This window comes from Micromys minutus, assembly GCF_963924665.1.
Source record: "Micromys minutus genome assembly, chromosome: 33".
NCBI lineage: Eukaryota > Metazoa > Chordata > Mammalia > Rodentia > Muridae > Micromys > Micromys minutus.
In genome coordinates, this window is record NC_137968.1 from 4,764,922 (window position 1) to 4,786,454 (window position 21,533).

The window sequence follows — 21,533 nt, forward strand, 5'->3', positions numbered from 1 at the left end:
GGAAGTCCAAGGATCTAGTAGTTGCTCGGTCCCAGGAGGCTGGTTGTTTGAACTGCTCTTCTGTAGAAATAGGTTCCAACAAGCAGTGGAAGGACAGTAGATTGTCCTTCTTCCAAGGTCCTACCACCACACCTGGATCTAAAACTCCTTTTGTCCCAGGCTGACCTTGAACTTGGAGATCTGCTTGCCTCAGTTCCTCAAGAGTCCCATGTCTAGATCCAGGTCAGAAACCCGTCTTCCAGCCTCAAGATCTGGATCACTGCTGTGCCTTCCATTTATGGACTGTAGTTCGTTCTAGATGTAATCAAGCTGACAATCAGGAATAGTCATCACAGTGTGTGTGCATGTGTGTGAGTGTGTATACAAGACACTATCTGAGGTTGTGGTTTGAATAGGAACGGTCCTCATAGACTCATAGAGAAAAATACTATTAGGAAGTACGGCCTTGTCCGAGAGAGTGTATCACTATGGAGACCGACTTTGAGGTCATATATGCCCAAGCTATGCCCAGGGTAGGACACAGTCTCCTGTTGCTACCTGTGCGACAAGCTGTAGAACTCTCAGCTCCTCCTGCACCACGTCTGCCTGGATGCTGCCATCTTCCCACCATAATGATAATGAACCTCTGAACCTGTGAGCCAGCCCTAATTAAATGTTGTCTGTTATAAGAGATGCTGTGGTCATGGTGTCTTCAGAGCAATGAAACCCCGACAAACAGAGGTGTTTTAACACTTGTTGAAGTATCTCACGTGACTAATTTTCAGTAAGCTTGTTGGGTAGTTCCTCTTTTACTCATTTCACACAGGAGTAAACAGAAGAAGACTGAACCGCCTGCCTGTTCAGGACCACCTGGCTGAACAGAGGATCAGACTCATTCTAAAAAGTCTGATGTGGCTTCGGAGCCCAGCAACGGGGGTGGGGGGGGTGGGGGGGGTGGGGGAGCTGAGGATGGAGGATCTTGATTTGAAGACCAACCTGGACTACAGGGTAAACTTCAGGCTGGGCTGAGCTACAAAGTGAAACAGTGACCCCCACCACCAGTACAACATACTCTCAGCCCCCCACCCCCCCAAATGGCATCTGACATGGCCAGGGTGAAAAGACATTTGGACTGCATTGACTCTTTGGCTCACTTCTGGTCACAGAATGTCAAGCTTCAGTAGCAGACAGAGGTAAGGTCAGCGAGCTCTCAGCCAGACAGGACAGTCAATACCTCCCAAGATGCCACTAATAATCACGTAATTGATTTCATTTTTCAGTTGTACGCTCAGGGCAGTCATCTGCATGGCCGCTAATGACTTGCTAACTCAGTTACCGCAGTGACACGACGTCTCATGCAGCAGATGGCCGTTTTGTCACTGGACTTGACCAGGAGGGAATGTTTGCCTTGAGAGCAGGTGTATTTATTTCATATTTCAAGAAAGAATTTGGGGGCTGGAAAGATGGCTCAGTGGTTAGAGCACTGACTGCTCTTCCAGAGGTCCTCAGTTCAAATCCCAGCAACCACATGGTGGCTCACAACCATCTGTAATGGGATCTGATGCCCTCTTCTGGTGTCTGAAGACAGCCACAGTGTACTTATATATAATAAATCTTTTTTTTTTTTTATCAAAAGAGAGTAGTTAAACTAGATTAGAATGCATGTATGTAAAAAAGCATACTTGTATGCTACTTAATAAATAAATCTTAAAGAATGTGGCAGTGTTTTAAATGCATGGTTTGATATAAAGAACTTGTATTCCTTTGCTTATCCACATTAAGATGAAAATGCTTTGAACCAGTGATTGACCATTTGACTGACTCCTCATGTCTAAGGAAACCACTCTTTATTTTGGGGAGGACGGGGCTTTGCTGCATTCATAGTTCACATAAATTCCTAGCACTTGGGATCCTGAGGCAGAAGGATTGCTGTGCATTTGAAGACAGCTGAGGACTATCTAGTGAGTCCCAGAGCAGCCTGGATTGCAGTGTGGGGCCACATCTCAGAACACAAGATGCCGGTGAGATGGCTCAGCAGGCGAAGGTGCTCCCAGGACAATTCTGACGTGTTTGATCCCTGGAACCCATGTAAAAAGCCAGATGTGTAAAAAGTACATCTAATGTAATGCTAGCACAAGGATGGGAGGCAAGGACAGCAAAATGGCTGGGAAGTCCCATGCTCCCAAACCTGCTAGCATAAAGTATCCAGTGCCCCGGAGACTGTAAGAGAGAGCTTAGTTACCATCCTGGTCCTGTGACCAGACACAGTGGTCAAGGTAGCTTACAGAAGGAAGGGCTTATTTTGGCCTTAACTGTGTCCTAGAGAGATGGGTCTGTCGGCATCACCCTCAGCCCGGAGCCATAGCAGCAAGCACTAGACATGGCATCCGGAGCCACTAAGAGCTCGCGTCTCCAACAGCAAGCCCAGCACAAAACAAAGACGACAAGCCTGAAATAACACAGCTAAGTTTTCAAAACGCACATACTTCCTTAAGGTAGGCCACATTTCCCAAGCCTCCCCAAACAGGACCACCAACTGAAAACTAAGTATTCAAATGCCAGAGACCATGGGGGACATTTATCACTCAAACCACCACATTTCCCTCCATGCCTCCGTGAATTTAGTTCAACTTCAAAAGTCCCCATAGTTTCTTTAATTTCAACGCAGTTTAAAAATCTAAAGTTGTCAGAGAAAAGGCAATCTCTTAATTGCAGCCCCATGAAAATAAAAAAAAGCAAATAATATATTCTGACATATATTGACGCACAGTAGACTTACCATTCCAAAAGGAAAGAATAAAGGCATAGTAAGGAAATACTGGACCAAAGCAAGACCAACCTTCCCTGCAGTACAAGCTCCTGGAGTTCCGTGGCTTTACTCTTCTAGCTCTGCAGTCTGTAACATGCTTTTCTTAAAAGTGAGAATGGCTCCTATAGGCTCTTATGTTTGAATGTTTGGTCTCCAGTTAGTGGAATTGTTTGGGAAGAATTAAAGGCATGGCCTTGTTAGAGGAGTTTTGACACTGGGGGATGGGCTTTGAGGTTTCTCTGTCTCTGTCTCCATCTCTTTCTCTTCTCTCTTTCTTCCCCTCCCTTCCCCTTCCCTCTCTTCTCCTTGCAGTTTACAAGTTTACAGATGACATAAAAGCTCTTTGTTTGTTCTGCAGCACCATGACTGCCAGCCTGCCTACACACACACACACAAACACGGCGATCACAGACTCATCCTCTCAAACTACATACAAACAAGACCCCAGTTAAATGCTTGCTCTAATAAGTTGCCTTGGTCATGGCGCCCCCTCACTGCGATAGAACAGTGACTGAGACAGGGTAGTTCCCCTCCCTAAGTGCAGCTCTTCTTGGAAGACATCCGTCAGCTCCGACATCTTGAGGTCTCACTGGAGAATGCAAACCAGGCTTCCCTTCCAAAGCTTCATACAGTGAGTCCTCAGGGAACTCCATGCAGGGACTCACCTGCTGCAAAAAGGTCTCAGATACTCTCTGAGATCATGGAGGAATATCCTACAACCCTTTGACTTGTGTGTCCTTCAGGACACATGAACATTACCAGTTTCAGCTGCCAACTTGGGCCAGATGTGTAGCCCTTAAAATGACATTTGCGGAAATTTGGTGTTTGTTTCCAAGGGGCAAGCACTTGCTTAGGCCTTTTACAAGGCGGAAGCCCAGCTAGGTACAGCCTTGCCTTGTATGCAGCCTTCCTTCATCCCAGTGGTCCTCAACCTGTGGGTCGTGACCACTTTAGCAAACCTCTGTTTTCAAAAATATTCACATTGTGATTTGTAGCATTAGCGAAATCGCAGTTATGAAGTAGTAACAAAAAATGATTTTATGGTCGAGGGTCACTACAACATGAACTGCATTAGGAGGGTCCAGGAAGGTTGAGAACACTGTTTTACTCCACTACAGAACTGGTTTGTCTCTTTCAGCACAAGCCTCAGCTGCGGCATTAAATTTCCTGGTTCTTTTCTTTTTCCTCTTCAAACTATACGGTTTGTGTTTCTTTCTGTCCCATTTATCTTCGTTGTAGACCTGCATAACGGTGATTACTACCCGTACAGTGGAGTCAATATTAGGCTGTCTTGAAATGTCTTCAGCCAAAGAAATGAATCCATTACTTTGTAATCTAGCTTCAGGCAAGTCCTCAGGACACAGGCAGAAAGCAGCTTCATTCTTTGCCAAGAAAGCACAAAACAGGTCTCCAACTCTGTTTCCTAGTTGCTGATAGATAGTCTTTCCCTCTTGAGCCGGGTCTCCATAGTTTGCATTGCTCTGTGTTACTACCAGGATGCACCATTGAGTTCTGCTTATAACGTTCAACCACTTTTCCACTCCAAAGTTCCAAGCCTTCCATATTTCAAACAAAACAAAGCAAGGAAAAACAGAAACATAAGAAAGAAAAAAAAAAGAAAGGGAAGAAAGAAAGGAAGGAAGACGGACAGACAGACAGACAGACATGGTCAAGTTCTTTACAGCAGCAGTTGCTCATCCCGGCTTCCAGAGTCTGCCCTTTCTCTATTGCTATGCTGAAACACCATGACAAGGCAATTGCAGAGAGAAGGCTTTATTTGTGGATTATTGTTGCAGAGAGATAGGTGTTTGCCACATCACGTCAGGGACCTGAGGCAGCAAGCTCCAGGCACGGTAGCAGGACCAGCTGAGAGCTCACATCTCAAACTACAAATAGGAAGCAGAGAGAAAACAAAACAAAATAGTGGGGCATTTATTTTTGTCCCTAATTACTAAGAGTAATTACTATTACTGCTATTCAAAGAAAGTAAGTGAATTAAAAATGGGGGACATTCTAATAGTATGAAATCTAGAGGGACTGGAGAGGTGGCTCAATGGTTAGAGCACTGACTGCTCTTCCAGTGGTCCTGAGTTCAAATCCCAGGAACCACATAGTGACTCACAACCATCTGTAATGGGATCTGATGCCCTCTTCTGGTGTGTCTTAAACATAATAAAGCGACAGTGTACTTATATATAATAAATAAACAAGTCTTTGAGAAGGAAAAGGAGCCCGGGGCATTGTTCTTTGTATACTAGGACAATGGGCCTTCACAGTAACTGGGTCCTAAATCAAATCTCCAGCTGCCAGTGGCCACTCAGAGTGGGAGCTGATTTAATGCAGGAGGGTGTGTCGTGGTATCCCTCTACTTTCCAGCCTCCATAAACTCCGATGGGAAAGGTCAAAGGTCACTGGTAGGAGCGTCACAGGACCGTGGAACGCTGGCGTCCAGAACACGGTCGGTATAGTCACTGTAAAATAACGACCTAACTTGTTAAAGCACATGGTCAAAAAGCAAATTCAATATTCTTCCAAATACCAGGAACAGGCGTTGCTTAGGGCCGCCCCCTGGCAGCTCGGCCCCGCCCCCTGGTTGCTCAGATCTCAGGGAGCCCTTTTGGACAGGGCGGGAGCTTGGGTGACCTGACAGCTGCGGACAGAAAGCTAGACTGCAGGACAGCCTACAGGACATGGTCTACACTGATGGCTTTCTCATAGGGAGAAAAGCCATTGTTCTAGAAAAATCTATGACCTATCTCAGGTGGCGACGGCGCATCACTTTAACCGCGGCACTCAGCAGGGCAGACCTCTGTGGGTTCGAGGCCAGCCAGGACTACGAAGCAAATTCCAGGACTGCAGGGCTACACGGAGAAACCCTGACTTCAAAAACAGAGCAAAGAGAAAGCCATATCCTGTTCCGATATGGTTGACCCCGAGGCAAACTACAAAGTTTGCCTGATTGAAATTCTCCCATTCTGTTTATGCTAAGCATGCAGAATGCAGTGGGGGAGGGGAGCGGGGAGGAGGGGAGACGGGAGGGGGGTGGGGTGGGGAGGGGGGCAGGGGAAGGAAAACAACAAAAACAACCCAAAGGCTAGAATTAGGGTGAAGCTCACAAGATTGGTAAAACCAGCAATATTGATTAGTTAATTAGAAAAATGCAAGTGTGTCGGATGGGTGAAGGAACAAGAGACATAAATGGCTTAGAGGATCTGAGTTCAACTCCTATGACCAGTGGCTCACACTGTGTATGAGTCCAGCTCTAAGAGTCCCTGATACCTCCGGCCTCAGTGGCTCTGTGGGCACCTATTCTCATATGAACGTACCCACACGTACAAGCACAAAGATATGCAATTAAAAATAAATCCTAAAAACAATACAAGCTGGGCTGGAGAAGTGGCTCGGTGGGTAATAAGACTTGCTTGAGTATGAGGAAGTAAGTCTGAATCTTCACCATCTACTTAAACAGCCAGAGAAGCAGGGCACGGTGGCATACACCTTAATTTTAGCCGCCGAGGGGCAGAGGCAAACATCTACAAAGCAAGTTCCAGGCCAGCCAGGGCTACATGGTAAGACCTAGTATTGGAAAAACAAACAACAGAGGAAGGCAAAAAAACAAAACAAAAAAAAAAAAACAACAAAAAAAACAAGGCACAATTGTGCAAGTGTCTGTAATTTAATTCAAGTGCTTATGCTGAGTAGGACAGAGATAGGAGGGAAGGGTGTGGCTTGTGGACCACAGTCTAACTCTAGACGCTGAGGAATAAAGCAGGAAGTGATAGGGCACAGTACCAGAGCCTTCCTCTGGCCTCTGCAGTGCATGCACGAGTATACGCACTCACCCACATAAAATTACACATGCATGTGCATACAACACACACACAAACACACACCATAATTCCAAAAATTGGGAGTTGTCAGCTGGAAATCAGAATCCCTAACTCAGTTAACTGTAAGTTCAGGGCTGGCCTTGGCTATATGAGGTGTGTGTGTATGTGTGTGTGTGTGTGTGTGTGAGAGAGAGAGAGAGAGAGAGAGAGAGAGACAGACAGACAGACAGACAGACAGACAGACAGAGATTACTAATGTAGGTGTTAGTTACTGTGATTGTCTTAGTTAAGGTTTTACTGCTGTGAACAGATACCATGACCAAGACAACTCCTACAAGGACAACACTTGATTAGGCTGGTTTACATGTTCAGAGGTTCAGTCCATTATCATCAAGGCAGAAGCATGGCAGAGTCCAGGCAGGCAGGGTATAGAGTTCAGAGTTCTACACCTTCATGGAAGGTGCTAAGAGAAGCCTAGCTTCCAGCCAGCTAGGATAGGGTATTAAAAAACACACCCACAGTGATACAACTACTTTGACCAGGCCACACTATGCCAACAAGGCCAGACCTCCAAATAGTGTCATTCCCTGGGCCAAGCATATACAAACCATCACAGTGACCAAAGCTTTTAAAATGGTCTCAAGGGATCCTTCCTCCCTTTTGGTTCTCACTTCTGTGCGGTCCTTTTTCTTCTTCGATCTGCTTTTGTTTAGTGTCTGAAGGTGTCCTTTAAACACAGAAGACAAAGGACAACTTGCAGAAACCCGTTCTCTCTTTCTACTGTGTAGCCCAAGGTTGCACTCCTCCTAGCCCCAGTTTCCAAATGCTGGGATTAGAGGTGTGAAGTACCACACCCAAGCTAATTTCAAAAGGTTTGCTTTGTTTTCAGGCAGTCTCACAGACCAGCTCCAGCTGGTTTGAAACTCACAAAGTGACAAGGCTAACCTTGAATTCAGAGACTAGCCTGCCTCTGCCTCCCATGGGCTGGGCTTGAAGGTTTATTTGCCACCATGCCTAACTAGTTTCAAACCTTTTAAACTAACTCCCCCATCATTCTTATGTAGAAAAGGAAGCCCAGTCCTTATTTTGAAATTATCTAAAAAGAAGGGGGTTAGGGGGCTGAAGAGATGTTTCAGTGGTTAGAGCACTGACTCTTCTTCCTGAGGTCCTGAGTTCAAATCCTGACAACCACACGGTGGCTCACAACCATCTGTAATGAGATCTGATGCCCTCTTCTGGTGTGTCTGAAGACACCTACAGTGAGTGTACTTATATATATATAATAAATGAATAAATCTTTTTAAAAAATTATCTTTTCTCTCTACCAGATCTGCTTTGGATAGGTGTAAAATCAGAAGAAAACCAACCCACTGTGCATGGGTGTGTCTCACACTAATCTTCCTTAAATGCTATTTTCAGGGCTGGAAGATGAACAGCTGCTCTTCCAGAGGACACGGATTTAATTCCCTGGACCCGCATGGCTGCAGATCTAGTTCCAGGGGATCAGACACACATGCAAGCAGGAGGTCTGTTTCCATGGTGCTCAACTTAACACCACAGGTCTGCTGTGATCACAGGTCTGAAGTCATAGGTCCTTAAGGTCCACGATCCCCCTAACAAACTCTGCTATTCGCGTTCTATGGGCGCTAATGTGGCAGCGCCTCCGCGGAACCACCTTATCTTCTCACATCTTCTGTGCCTGCTGGAACACGAATTCACAGCGAGGAAACCATCCCACATCCCGCCCCTCACCTTAATGGAAGGCTGGTTCCTCCCTCTGCCGCCATCTTGAAGGAGACCAAGGAAAAGGAATTGCTTCAGTGCGCCTCCCGCGCTTTGGAAATGGGAGTCAGGGGTGGCCTTGTCCTGGCTCCATGATGCTATAGCCTCATCTGTTCTGAAAATAAACAAGAGATTAAACCAACTGCCAGGCCTGCCTAACTTTCCACCCCAATCTGTCCATGTCTGTTATCAGCTGGATCTTACCATCAAGAATATAAGAGAGAGGGCGGGGCACCGGGTTAGTATTCAACCTCTTCTTCAGAACTAAGTCTCTGCGCTATAGCTGAAACCCACCAATCCTTTGTATCTGTTATCCTTAAAAGGCATGTCACTGAAAGTCCTCGGTGACTCTAAGTGGTCCTACCCCATTCCAGGAATGACCACCATATGCAAGTCAGTGTGTGTTCTTCCTCTTGGACTTGGTTTTGTTTCAGTTTGGTTTATGAGACCTTGGCTGTCCTGGAACTTGCTCTGTAGACCAGGCTGGCCTTGAACTCAGAGATCTGCCTGGCTCTGACTCCTGAGTGCTGGGATCAAAGTCATGCGCCACCACTGCCCAGATGTGTGTTCTTCCTAACAGCAGTCTTATCTCCCTTAAATCAGGCACTTTGTGGGTTCCCTCGGGTCACCTCACCATCTTCACACTTTTGATCTGCTCAACTGCAGGGACTCCAGCTACCCTAAGCTATTCCCTACTAAGATTTAGAACTCAGTGCTGTTACCTCTGCCTGCGGCCTCCCTTAAGCAAAAAGATTAAAATCACAGGGGTTCTGTTTGTTTTGCAGAATGTCCTAAAATTCATACAAAATCTCAAGAGACCTAGAATAGTCAAGGCAACCTTGAATAAGAACAAAAATGGAAGCTGTGATATGGTGGTAAGTCCTCTTATCCCCCATGAGGGGAAAGCAGGAGATACACACACACACACACACACACACACACACACACACACATACATATACACACATACATACACACATACATACATGCACATACATATACATACATACATATGCACATATATACATGCATATACATACATATACATATACATACATACACACACACATATATACACATACATACATATATGCATATACATATATACACATACATACATGTACACACATATGCATACATACATATACATATATACATACAAATACATACATGTACACACATATGCATGCATACATACATGCACATATACACACATACATATACACACATATACATACATATACATACATACATGCACATACACACATACATACATACACACATACATACATGCAATGCATATATATACACACATACATACATATGCATACATATACATACATACACACATACATATACACACATACATACACGCACATACATATACACACATACATACATATGCACATATACATGCATATACATACATATACATACACATACATATATACATATACATACATATATACACATACATATACATATATACACACATACATGTACACATATGTATACATATGCATATATACATACATACACATACATACATGTACACACATATGCATGCATACATATATACACATATATACATACACACATACATACACACATATATACACACACATATACATATCCTTGTCTTAAGAGCAAAACTCCAGGGACTGGAGAGATGGTTCAGAGGTTAAATGTAGAGGAAATCTTTTGTGCAATGTGTGAAGGCTTCACCTGTCACTAAAAGGCTGTTGGCCTGTGAGTTTAGACAGGAAATAAGGAGGTAGAAGTTCCGGTACAGAGGATTTTGGGATAGAATCAGAGACGTGGGAGATTTGCCCCAGGCTCTGATGAAGGCAGTCACATGAAACTGAAGGATAGGTAACTAGCTGTGTGTCTTGACTTAGACTAGTTCAAACAGGATAACTGCATCATGAATTAGCAGAAATGTACCAAAGCTATTGGCCTACGCATTTATTCATAACAATCCAGTCTCAGAGTGGCTATTTCAGGGAACAATGAGGCCAGGTCAAGTTATCAGGTTAGAGTTAAGGGCACTGGCTGCTCTTCCAGATGGCCCAGGTTCAGTTCCCAGCACCCACGGGGCGGCTCACACCTGTTTGTAAGTCCAGTTCCAGGGGGTCCCACACCTTCATACATTCAGGCCAAACACCAATGAATATAAAGTAAAAATAATAAATTATGAAAAGATTCTGGCCTGGTCTGCAAACAACAATAACAACAACACAACAAAGAAAATACAAAGACCTGGAGAGCTGATTCTTGGTATTCTGGTTTGTGCTGGCCACAAACTTGATTTTCTTAAGTCCACGGATATTTACCTCATGTTCCATCACAAAGCTATAAGCTCCAGCCTCCAATCCTCAAACCTCCAATCCTCCTGCCTCACGCTCCCAAATGCTGGGATGGAGAGCGTGTATGCTATGCCCAATTTATATGTCCTAATTCGAAATTTTTCTATAAACCAACTGCAGTCAAAATGGCCAGACACTTAAGTCAGTGGAATAGGATGGTAGGCCCAGAAGGAAATCTTCATAAATATTATGTGCTTTTTAGAAAGGATGTCAAAACCACCCTCTGGGCAAGAGAACGAACAAGACTGGGGAAAACTGGATATGCTTACCACAGAATAATGGAGTTAGGCACGGGGAAAGGCACCGCTGAGAAAGCGTTTGCCAACATGAACTGGGCATGGGAGTACACGCCTGAAACCTTAGGACCTGGGCGGTGAGTCAAGGCTAAGAAGTTTTAGGTCATCCTTGGTCTACCCTGAGACCTTATCTCAAATGAACAGCCTGTCAGGCTGGGGACATGTGTGTCAGTAGTAGAGCATTTTCCTTATGCACAAGACGTTTAATCTAATAAAAACAAAACGAAGAGGAAAAAAAAAATCCACTGTGAACAGTGTAAAAGGGCGATCCTAGAACCAGAGAAAACAACTGCAAATGACACATCTTATAAGGAATCAAGATCTAGAATATAATACATATATATTAATCCATTTTTATATTGTATTATGTAACTTTCAGATTCTGTAAGCCCTACCTATAGTTGCCAGGCAACAGCCAGGTATGCTCCACCCCAGTTACCTGGCACTATAAAAGGGGCTGCTTGTCCCTCCTCACTTTCTTGATCTGTTCTCTTCTCTCTCCTTTCCCCATTCCCTTCCTCCCTCTCTCTCCATATGCTCATGGCCAGCCTCTACTTCTCTTCTCTCTGCCCCTACTACCGTCTTAACTCCCCTCCCCATGCCATGAATAAACTATCTGTCTGTCTGTCTGTCTATCTATCTATCTATCTATCTATCCATATCTATCTATCTATCTACCACATTCTGGGGTGAGTTCAGCCCTTCATGTTTGCCTGGCAACAACCGAATTTGAATTGTCTCCCCAGCCCCGAAGTTGGAGTTTAGCATACAAAAGTTTTACCACCTATCTTAGCTAAGCCCCTGCTCCCACCCCTACCCCACCCCCACCCTGAGCTCAGTGCTTGAGTGCAGTTACCACAGCAGTTTGACTAGGTCTATTTCCCTCCTTCCTCCTACAGGAGGCTCTCTCAAGGTGGGTGAGATGGGGTCTTTAAGGCCCCTCTGGGCTACCCTGCTCCATCCCTGCAGAGCACTGCTGAGTCACGGCCCCTCCCATGTGCTGCTGACACCAGACCACAGGCTTCTTTCTCAACTCTGACAGAGAAGAGAATATTATGCAAACCAAGAGCCGGAGAACACCACCCCCTCCTTCCCACCAAGAAGCACAGCACGGTAGGGGCTCCTTACGCAACTCAGAGATGAACCAACAGAGGGTACTTGTGAGATTCCCCAGGAGAAGCCAGGTGAGGGGGGCTCCCCCCAAGTTCGCATGTCCAGTAAAGAAAAGCAAGCGCTGAGGGAGGGTATGTGGCTTGGAAGAGATGCTCTTAATCAAGCAACATTACCATCGCAGTCAAAGCTAGCATCCCCGATAGATGATGCTAACAGTAACTCTGGACCTGTCTGTTGCCATGTGGCGTCCAGTCCCTTGTGTGCACTGTACGTAAAGCCAGTGTACCTCGCTCAAGTCAAATGCCCAGCAAAGCACAGGAACTCATGGAGTCATCTTATGTCTCTTTCTTGTAGCTGTTCCTTCCTTCGCTCCCTCATTCCTTCATTCTTTCCTTCTGTTTTAACAGAGTCTCACTGTTTAGATTGGGTTGGTCTTGAACTTCCAGCCTTTCCTAAATGCTGGAGTCATAGCAAGGTGACAACTTTGGCTTTGTTTACTCATCTTTATAACCACCCTCTGGCCTCTGCAGTGCTTTGCCCCTCCCTTCCCCCTCCTCCTTCCTTTCTCCTCATTATCTCCCCTTCCCCCCTCCCTCCTCCTCCATTTCTCTCTTTCTCTCCTTTTCCTTTCCCTCCCCCATCTTCATCTTCCTGACATAGCCCAGGCTACCCTAAAATTTACTATGTAGCTAAGGCTGGTCTCGAACTTCTGATTCTTCTGCCTCAATCTCTCAAGTGCCAGGATGGTACTTGTGTGCAACCACAACAAGCAAAAGCCTTTGCTTGTAGTATTTACTTCAAAAAAAAAACAAAAACAAAAACAAAAAACAAAAACAAAAAAACCCCCACAAAAACAAAAAACCACCCCCCCCAAAAAAAACCCAAACAAACAAGCAAACCAAAAACACCTATTGAGGGGCTGGAGATGTGTTTCAGCTGTTAAGAGCACTGGCTGCCCTTTTGGGGTCCTGAATTCAGCTCCCAACACCCACATGTTACCTCATAACTGCCTGTAATATCAGTTCCAGGAATCCACCCCCAACACACACACACAAACACAGCACCAGACATGCATGTGGGACACTTATATATACACATGGGCAAAACATTCATGCACATAAAATAAAAACGTTTAAAAATGAAAGCTGTATGATTGGCACATCACCAGTGTGCCTCGGGGACACAGAGCATACGTGTGCTTTTTTTACATACATGTATTCTAATCTAGTTTAACTACTGTCTTTCTTTAAAAAGATGTACTTATTTATTATATATAATTCAGACACACCAGAAGAGGGCATCAGATCTCATTACAGATGGTTGTGAGCCACCATGTGGTTGCTGGGATTTGAACTCAGGACCTCTGGAAGAGCAGTCGGTGCTCTAACCACTGAGCCATCTCTCCAGCCCAACCACTGTCTTGATGAGGGATGGCCTGCTTATGTTTTCTGAGCCTAATCATTTACAGATGCAATGAGGGCAGTAATGGGTATGTTACAGAATTACCAGCAGGACCAGAAACATACCCAATGCATCCAGCACACGGGACACTTCATTCTAGTGCCTCCTGAATTTCCGTCGTTGAAAATAATCCCAGATGCACAGAGAGAATCTCTTTCCCAGACCGTGAAGACATCAGCGTGCGGCCTGGAGGTCAGGCCCAGCTGACCCGCAGAGCTTACCAAACCAGACTGTTAGACACTGGCCAATGGGACTGAGCTTCTGAAGCCAGGCCTGCTCTGAAAACTCAAGTGTGGACGGTCCGTATCTTGGTCGGACAGGGGACCTCTCTGCCAAGGAAGATGTTTAAATCTCTAGCATAGACTCAAGGGTAAACTGAAACTCTTAGATACTTGGCGTGACGGGACAAAAGGCACAATGGCGTCCTTAGTTCCATGGTGCCAGAAAGGGGAAGAAACACGAAGGGGGGGGCGGGGGAAGGGAATGAGAGTGGGGAAGGAGGGGATAACGGGGTGGGGTGGGGGAGGGAAAGGGGGGGTGGGTAAGATGGGATGGGGATGGGGAGGATGGGAGCGGGGAACGGGGAAAGGAAATGGGTACAGGGATGGGGGAAAGGGGGACGGGAAGACAAGGGGGACAGGGGAAGAGAAGTGGGGGGAGACAGGGGGACACGGTGGGGGGAGGGGGATGTCTTGTGTCAAAACCCTCCTGAAAGGATGTGTTCTCCGTCAATCACATCTGGAGATAACATGTTTTGGAGATTTTGAACCATCGGTTTGTGAGGATCAACCTTTCCTCTTCCCTGTCTAAACATCTTGCACTGTGAGAATATTAAAGTTGGTGCATGGTTCGATCCCGGGTCTCAGGGTAGGAACTAAAATGAAAGCAGACACGAAGGGGAAACGGTTAACTTTCTGACCTCCTGTTTCCACCCGGAAGAGTATGTGTGTGCACGCCTGTTTATTTTCTTAGTGCCTCTTGGCCATGCTTCTCGTTTTGGTTTCATAAGTAAAATGTTCCATTTGTGTATTTATTTTCCAGACCCAGTTCCTAGAACTTTAAGTAAGAGTGTTTCCCAAATCATGTTTTACTTTAACCAACACAGATTATATATATGTATATATATATATATATATATACACACATTTCTAAATATATATTCTCTAGACTCAGTAGTAAAAGAAGAAAAGCTTCTCCCAGAGTTTGTCCTCTGATTTAGAGCATGCACACACAGTAGGAGTACTACTATGTAGTAGTAGTAATAATGAATAATAAATAAAAAATTTTAAAGTATCTTTTCCAGGGCAGAGTAGCATGTCTGTAGTTCTCACAGACTGAAAAGAAGACATAGTGCTGTAAGTTCAAGGCCTGTCTGGGCTACTTGTGAATTTTAGGCCAGCTACAGTTACACAGCAAGACCCTGTCTCAAAACAAAACAAAACAAAATAATAATTTGTTTTTCTTTTTTTGGCTGCACATAGGAGCTGTGGTTCTCTGTGTTTCTTGACCAAGCAGCGATGTGGTTTTGCATTCTGAGCCTACTTCCCTATGCTTGGGGGGAGGGGAGTGCTGCTTAATGCGGGAGTGTGGATCTTGGGGTTTGTGGCTTTAGCCTCAGTCTGGGAGATCTCTTTGCAAACTAGGATGAACGCTCCAGACAGTGGGGCAGGGGCCAGCCTCACCGGTGACTGGAGTCTGGCAATCTCAGCCATACCCATGTCGTGCCTTCCTGATCCATGGCCGGGCTGAAGAAAGAGCTCATTGACTTGTTGAAGGAAAAGACTGGTGCCCAAAAGGCCGGGCTGGAGAAAGAGGCTGCCTCCAGCGCAGTGCCTGGCAGGACACCAGGTCCGAGAGCTGCATCAGAGCCTCTCAGAACTGCCTCTCTGAGCAGTGTTGTGTGTGACAAAACCTGGCCATCACAGAGACATGACAGACGGGGACCTACAGTTTGTATCTGTTCATTTGTTCTTCGTGATTCATAGATGTGCCAGAGGGTGTGTGAGCTCCAGCCCAGCTTGCATGTGAGAGGAACGTCAGACCTGTGTGAGCAGGGGAGAGATATTCATATCACCCCGGGCTTCCTAGAATCTTACTTCCTGTACATCCGAAGAGCCAGAGCTATTAGTGGCTAGAACTGTAGTCTAACGTTGGATCAGCTGAGACCCTAAGAGAAAATTGATGACGTACCTGGAGTCTCCTCAGAACTTTGTGCCTCATCTCAGCCTTCACGTAAACTCTAGGTACCAATGCCATCTCTAATGTGTAAAGAAGGAAACCGAGACCCTGATATCTAGGCAGCTTGCTCAGTGCCTAGTACTGATAGAATCCAGACTTACTGCATAAGTCTCGAATGTCAGCACCGGGAGCTAGAATTCTAAGGCAGGGGAGGTGGATGCGGGAAAATCATCAGTGACTACATACTGAGTTCTAGACCAGCCTAGGACTCCTGAGACCTTATTTGGAAAAAAGGAAAGAAAATGTCAGCACTGGAGCTGTCTTATAGGATGGTGCTGCTCAGAGTGACATTCTTTGCCATAGTTTATAAAATGGGGATGTGGGCAGCACCTCCTTCCTGGGGTGTTATGATCCTCCAGGGGGATAATCCGTTCACAGGGAGGACACTGCCGGTACGCTAAACATTGTTAGCAGTTAGTACATTAGAGAAATTAGACAAGGCTTCTCTGCAGCCCAAATACTCTCTCTTGCTCCCCTTTTCAGACTGAACTCTGAAAGGCATAGTATTCTCCTGTGTGTGTGTGTGTGTGTGTGTGTGTGTGTGTGTGTGTGTGTGTGTGTGTGTGTAGGAGACAGAAATAGAAGACTGGAACCTCTGGAGTGGAGAGGGTACCAGGCTGTAAGTGGGAATTTTCTCCTCACATCACCAGCAGTCCTCAGGACTGACATTTTAAGACTGGTCTCTCGAAGGGAGTTTATTGAGAGAAGTCTCTCTATGCAATGTCAGCCAAGGGAACGCTCCTTACTGTTGTGACCCACACAGCCAGAAAAGACACAGACACACTAACTAAAGAAGTCTGGCCATTGGATGGCCTGAAAATCATAACTGGAAGGAAAAGTTTTCTTTTCTTTTCTTGTTGTTATTTATTTGTTTTCAAGAAAGGGTCTGTGTGGCCCTGGCTGTCCTAGAACTTGCTAGGAGGACCAAGCAATCCTCAAATTCACTGAGATTCCCCTGCCTCTGTCTTCCCATTGCTGGGATCAATTCCTTTCTTTCTTCTTTCTTTTTGAGACAAGGTTTTACTATACAGCCCAGGTTGGCCTCGAACTCCCTATCTCCTTCTGGGGGTTACAGATGTAAGCACCATTTCTGGCAAGAATTTATTTTCCTAAGCAGCATTAGGTGTGTGTGTGTGTGTGTGTGTGTGTGTGTGTATGTGTGTGTGTCTGAGGAGATTGGCTGTCCCACTTTTCCTAAACTCCCAATTCTCCCACAAGTCCAAAGCTAAGATAAGAGAGGGTGACCCCAGCAGGGACCCCCATCTCCTAATGCTGTTGCTTTTACCCAGGGGATTCTCAGATCTCCCTGCCAAGTGGGGAGTCCTGCAGGTACAGCCCAACCCTTCCAGGGCGAAGTTCATACTCATAAGGAACTTAGTTGCTTTCCAGTCTGGGACTTGTGGATAAGGTGCCCCCTCTGTTCCTTTAGATTCTCTTCCAAGTCCGGTCAGGCATGCAATGTTATATGGTCCCTGGGAACTCTAGGCTCAAAGGGACCTTATTTACTTGGACTCTCTACCTTGATTTAATTGGTCCATCATTCCTGGGCCGCCGAGGCCACTGTAGAGGGTCACTCAGAGAGGACTGGCGTGAGTGGCTGCTTCCCTCACTGCTATCAAACCCTGCAGAGAGCTGCTAGTCTATAGCAGCCCTTCTGAACGGCAGCCCTGTTCCTCCTTTGGCACTGGCTCTGCAGGCATTCGAGTGAGCCTCAAGAAAACAGTTCACCAGCCCGTGAGCAGCTCCAGACATCTCTTGGTATTCTTATACATCCCTGCTCCGAGGCTTTGGCTGGTGGAGGACGAACTCTGCAGGACGGAAGCCGTGTGCTGTGACTCCTCCTGGTTCCTTTTTCGGACCCTACAGTTCTGATGGAACTTATTTGTCCTCTGAAGATTTCCAAGGAACTGGGGGGGGATTAGAGGGAACAGAAAGAAATCCCCTGAGCGGGTCCTCAGCTCCCGTGTGAAACTGCACATGAATCCATAACTCCAGTAGTGTGGTGCAGGAGAATCCCCAAGGCTGGTGCTGTCAGCCTATCCTGGAGAGCTCCAGATTCAGTGAAGGACCCTGTGTCAGAAAATAAGGTGGTGTGTAATGGAAGAAAATACCCAACAGTCAACCTTTGGCCTCATATAAACACACACACACACACACACACACACACACACACACATTAAAAGGGGGTGGGAGTGGGGCTCAACACTAAAGAAACTAGTGAGGTTTCTCACAGGAAAGTAGTTAATCTGGATGAATTTCGATCCACAAGTTTGTCTAGGGAGCAGGTAAGTTATCTCTCTGCATGTGCGTGGTTACAACAGCCCTTGAGCAATGAGGGAGAAGAACAGTCAGACATAGCAGAGCACGCCTGTTGTTCTAGTACTTGGGAAGTAGAGGCCAGAAAATTAGAAATTCGAGGTCATGCTTGCTACTTTCTCATAGTTGAGGCTAGCCTGGGCTGTAAGTAGGAAACCTAGCTGCAGAAGGAGAAGGAGGAGGAGAAAAAGGAAGAAGAGAGAAGAGGAGGAAGATAAGAAGGAGGAGGAGGAAAGTTGGACTGCAGACGCAGAGGTGCTTTGGCAGAGGATCTGGGTTCAGATTCCGCACGTACACTGGGACGTTCACAACCGTCTATAATGCGCGTTCCGGGGAGATCCCACGCTCTCTTCTGACCTCCATGAACACTTGTGCACGTGTGTGTGCACAGAAGTTCATGAAGGTATAAATTAATAAGCTAGAGGGTAGAGTCTGGGGGCAGAGTTCAGCATTGGTGTCAGCGGTGAACACAGGCCCTGAGTTCAGTCCCTGGTACCAAAGCAAAGATATGCCAAAGAGACTTCTCCCTCTGCACCCTACCCCCATTCAACAGAACGCTCTAGAATGGCTCAGACATCTAGCTGTAACTCAAGATTCAGCCACACGATACCAGTTTCTGTAAAACTTTAGGGGGATTCCTGGCCAACTGCCCCAGGGAACTCTGGGGAGGAAAATCTATTTCATTGGCAGAGGGTGATTGTCTGGATTAAGCACTTACTTCCATGCAGGGAAGGCTGCACTTGCTTTCTGAGATAAGGAAGAGCCACACTGACCCTTCTTTGGCTCCCGTTTGATATTAAGCCAGCTAGGCAAGAAGGGGGCGGCGAACCCCAAAGAGATAAGGACTATTTTCCTTTCAGTTTCTTTCTCTCTCTCTCTCTCTCTCTCTCTCTCTCTCTGTCTGTCTGTCTCTCTCTCTCTCTCTCTCTCTCTCTCTCTCTCTCTCTCTCTCTCTCTCTCTCTCTTTTTCTGGGGATCTGGGTAGAGCCCATTCCAGCCCTCCCTCGAAAATGTCACCAGATGTCCCAGCTCTTTGGTGTTGCAGTAACTGTTTCTCTGAACTTGCCCAGGGTAGGAAGGCAGGCGGCACACGGCTGGATGGTTTTTGTTTTGTTTTGCCAACATGGGAGAGAAAAGAGTCTTAGTTTGGTTTCCCTGGAGTCCAAAACATGTATTAGTACCATCCCTCCTCAGCCTGGCCATCCTGGCCGCCCACAGCATCAGAGCACAAGGACCTGAGCTGCTTCTCTTGCCTCAGATCAAGCCTCTGGGATTCAGCGACGGTGTTTTCCATATATACCACGGGATGCGCCCCACCTTCACCCTCATCCCCCCAGCTGAAATTACTTCACGCACAAAAGCAAAACTATAGTTTCTCCTGCTACCGGGTCCCTTACTAACCCGAACAGCTGAAGTAGTTTGTTGCTCCTTTGCTTGTAATTTTAGACCTACCTAAGCTCCACTCAGATTTCAGCGGGTCGGTAATTATCCCGCTCTAAACCTAGTGAGTGGAAGGAGGTGGCGTGGGGAGGGGGTGTGGGAGAGCAGCTGCAGCCTGGTCCTGCTCTTCCCTGCCTGCTAATAATAGTTCAGGCTGGGCTAGCACAGCCCTGCCAGGTCCCCGCTAAGCCCTTCTTCCATCGCCAGGTCTCCTCCAAAGAGTGCTGGGAAATCCAGGCAATTCCTAGTTCAGAAGGCTCTGGGAGGTTGCCTTAACTCAGAGCCAGTGGGGACGGAGAACAGGTTGACCGCAGGCAGATTCTTGAGCCCTGCCCTTTGATTTGCCGTAGTGGACTGCTGCTGCTGGCCCGCGGATTTAATCATAGTGGGTGCCAGGAAGTGCCAGCGAGACAGGAAGCAAGGCATTGCCAAGATGCCAAACCAAAAGGCACTTGAAACCCGAGAGTTAGCAGCTCACTGCCACGAAACAAAAGAACGTGGTGGGGGTACTCGGAGTGGGGGCCCCCGAACTGTGGACTCCACATGCCTGGCTAGAAACAGAAAAGACCCTGCCGGTAACTCAGTCTGGAAATCCCGGTGGTGTGTGGGACCATGGAGATGAGAATTGATTTTCATGTAATCTCTGAGCCAAAGGCTGCTGGGCAAAGGGAAGGGAGTCATATGCAAGCATAACCTGGCTTTCTTCGGAAATGTCCTGAATGGGATGAGTGTCCTTCCCACCCACAACTCGGGTTTCCTGCTTGCTCCCTCACTCCAGCTTCCGGTACTGCCGGCTGCAGGTGGCCCAGCGAGATAGGAGGCAGGCATTCGGTCCAGCACCACGCTATCTTTTCCTTCGCCACGGAGCCAGACAAGCTGGGCTTGTAGATTTGGGGCCACCCTGGACATCTGTGTCTCTTTGATAGTTACCTTTCTCTTCTACCACTGTGTGTTTAGTGTGTGTGTGTGTGTTTAGTGTGTGTGTGTGTGTGTGTGTGTGTGTATTACTGGGTCTAACCCAGGCTCATGCTAGGCAGGCATTTGTCCCTCTGAGCTATCACCCGGTCATACATGCTGAGATGTACTCACTGTATCAAGCAATGCTTCATGCCCTGCGTGTATGCTAACTTTTGATCCTCGTGGGCAGCACCAAGTGGGTAAAAATGCTATGTCCTTTTGACAGATGATTAAAATTGGGGGGTCAGAAGTGATGGGGTCTCGTGGCAGATGCTTACTGACTTAGGTTGTATAATTCCAAGGCCCATATTCTCAGCTGCTCTGCCAAAGTGTTCAGGCCCAAGTGAGCCCTTCGCCAGTACAGCTCTCCCTGCATGTGTTAGCCTTGTCCATGGCTGGCTGGCTGCCGCTGCTATTTCGGGCTTTTGGCTGCAACCTCAAAATTATACCAAGATCCCAGGAAAGTGGTATGCTATTTTAGGTGGTAAGGGAGACTCTCACCGAGTGCTGCTGAGGTTCTCTGCAGGGAGGTCCCAGTGACTCACCTTCGTCTGAGGGGACTCAGTTTTCCCTGTGCATCTAGACACCAGGACTTTCTAATGCTATCAGATATGAGTATTGGCTGCATCAGCTCCTATTTGTAGAACATGCAGTCAGCTGGCTGGGAAAGACAGGCAGCAGGAGAGTCACTCATAGAGCCATGCCACGTCAAGGCTTAGGAAGAACATTCAAGGGGCTGGAGAGATGGCTCAGTGGTCAAGAGGTCTTCAGTTCAATTCCCAGCAACCACATGGTGGCTCACGACGATCTGTAATGGGATCTGGTGCCCTCTTCTGGTGTGTCTGAAGACAGCTACAGTGTACTCACATATAACAAATAAATCTTTTTAAAACAATCTTTTATACTTATGTATAATCATTCAGCCAAAGAGGTGTAATAATAGGCG

At 46.5% G+C, this 21,533-nt stretch overlaps 1 pseudogene across 1 annotated transcript in view; it reads left to right on the forward strand.

Moving 5' to 3' along the window:
* Nucleotides 1-1,994: 1,994 nt before the first annotated feature.
* The window catches only part of LOC308414207 (large ribosomal subunit protein eL8-like), a 36,593-nt pseudogene continuing 17,054 nt past the window's right edge, over nucleotides 1,995-21,533 (forward strand). The window contains exon 1 of the transcript in view: nucleotides 1,995-2,000. The product of the transcript in view is annotated as a large ribosomal subunit protein eL8-like (transcript). The remainder of the gene's footprint in view (nucleotides 2,001-21,533) is intronic.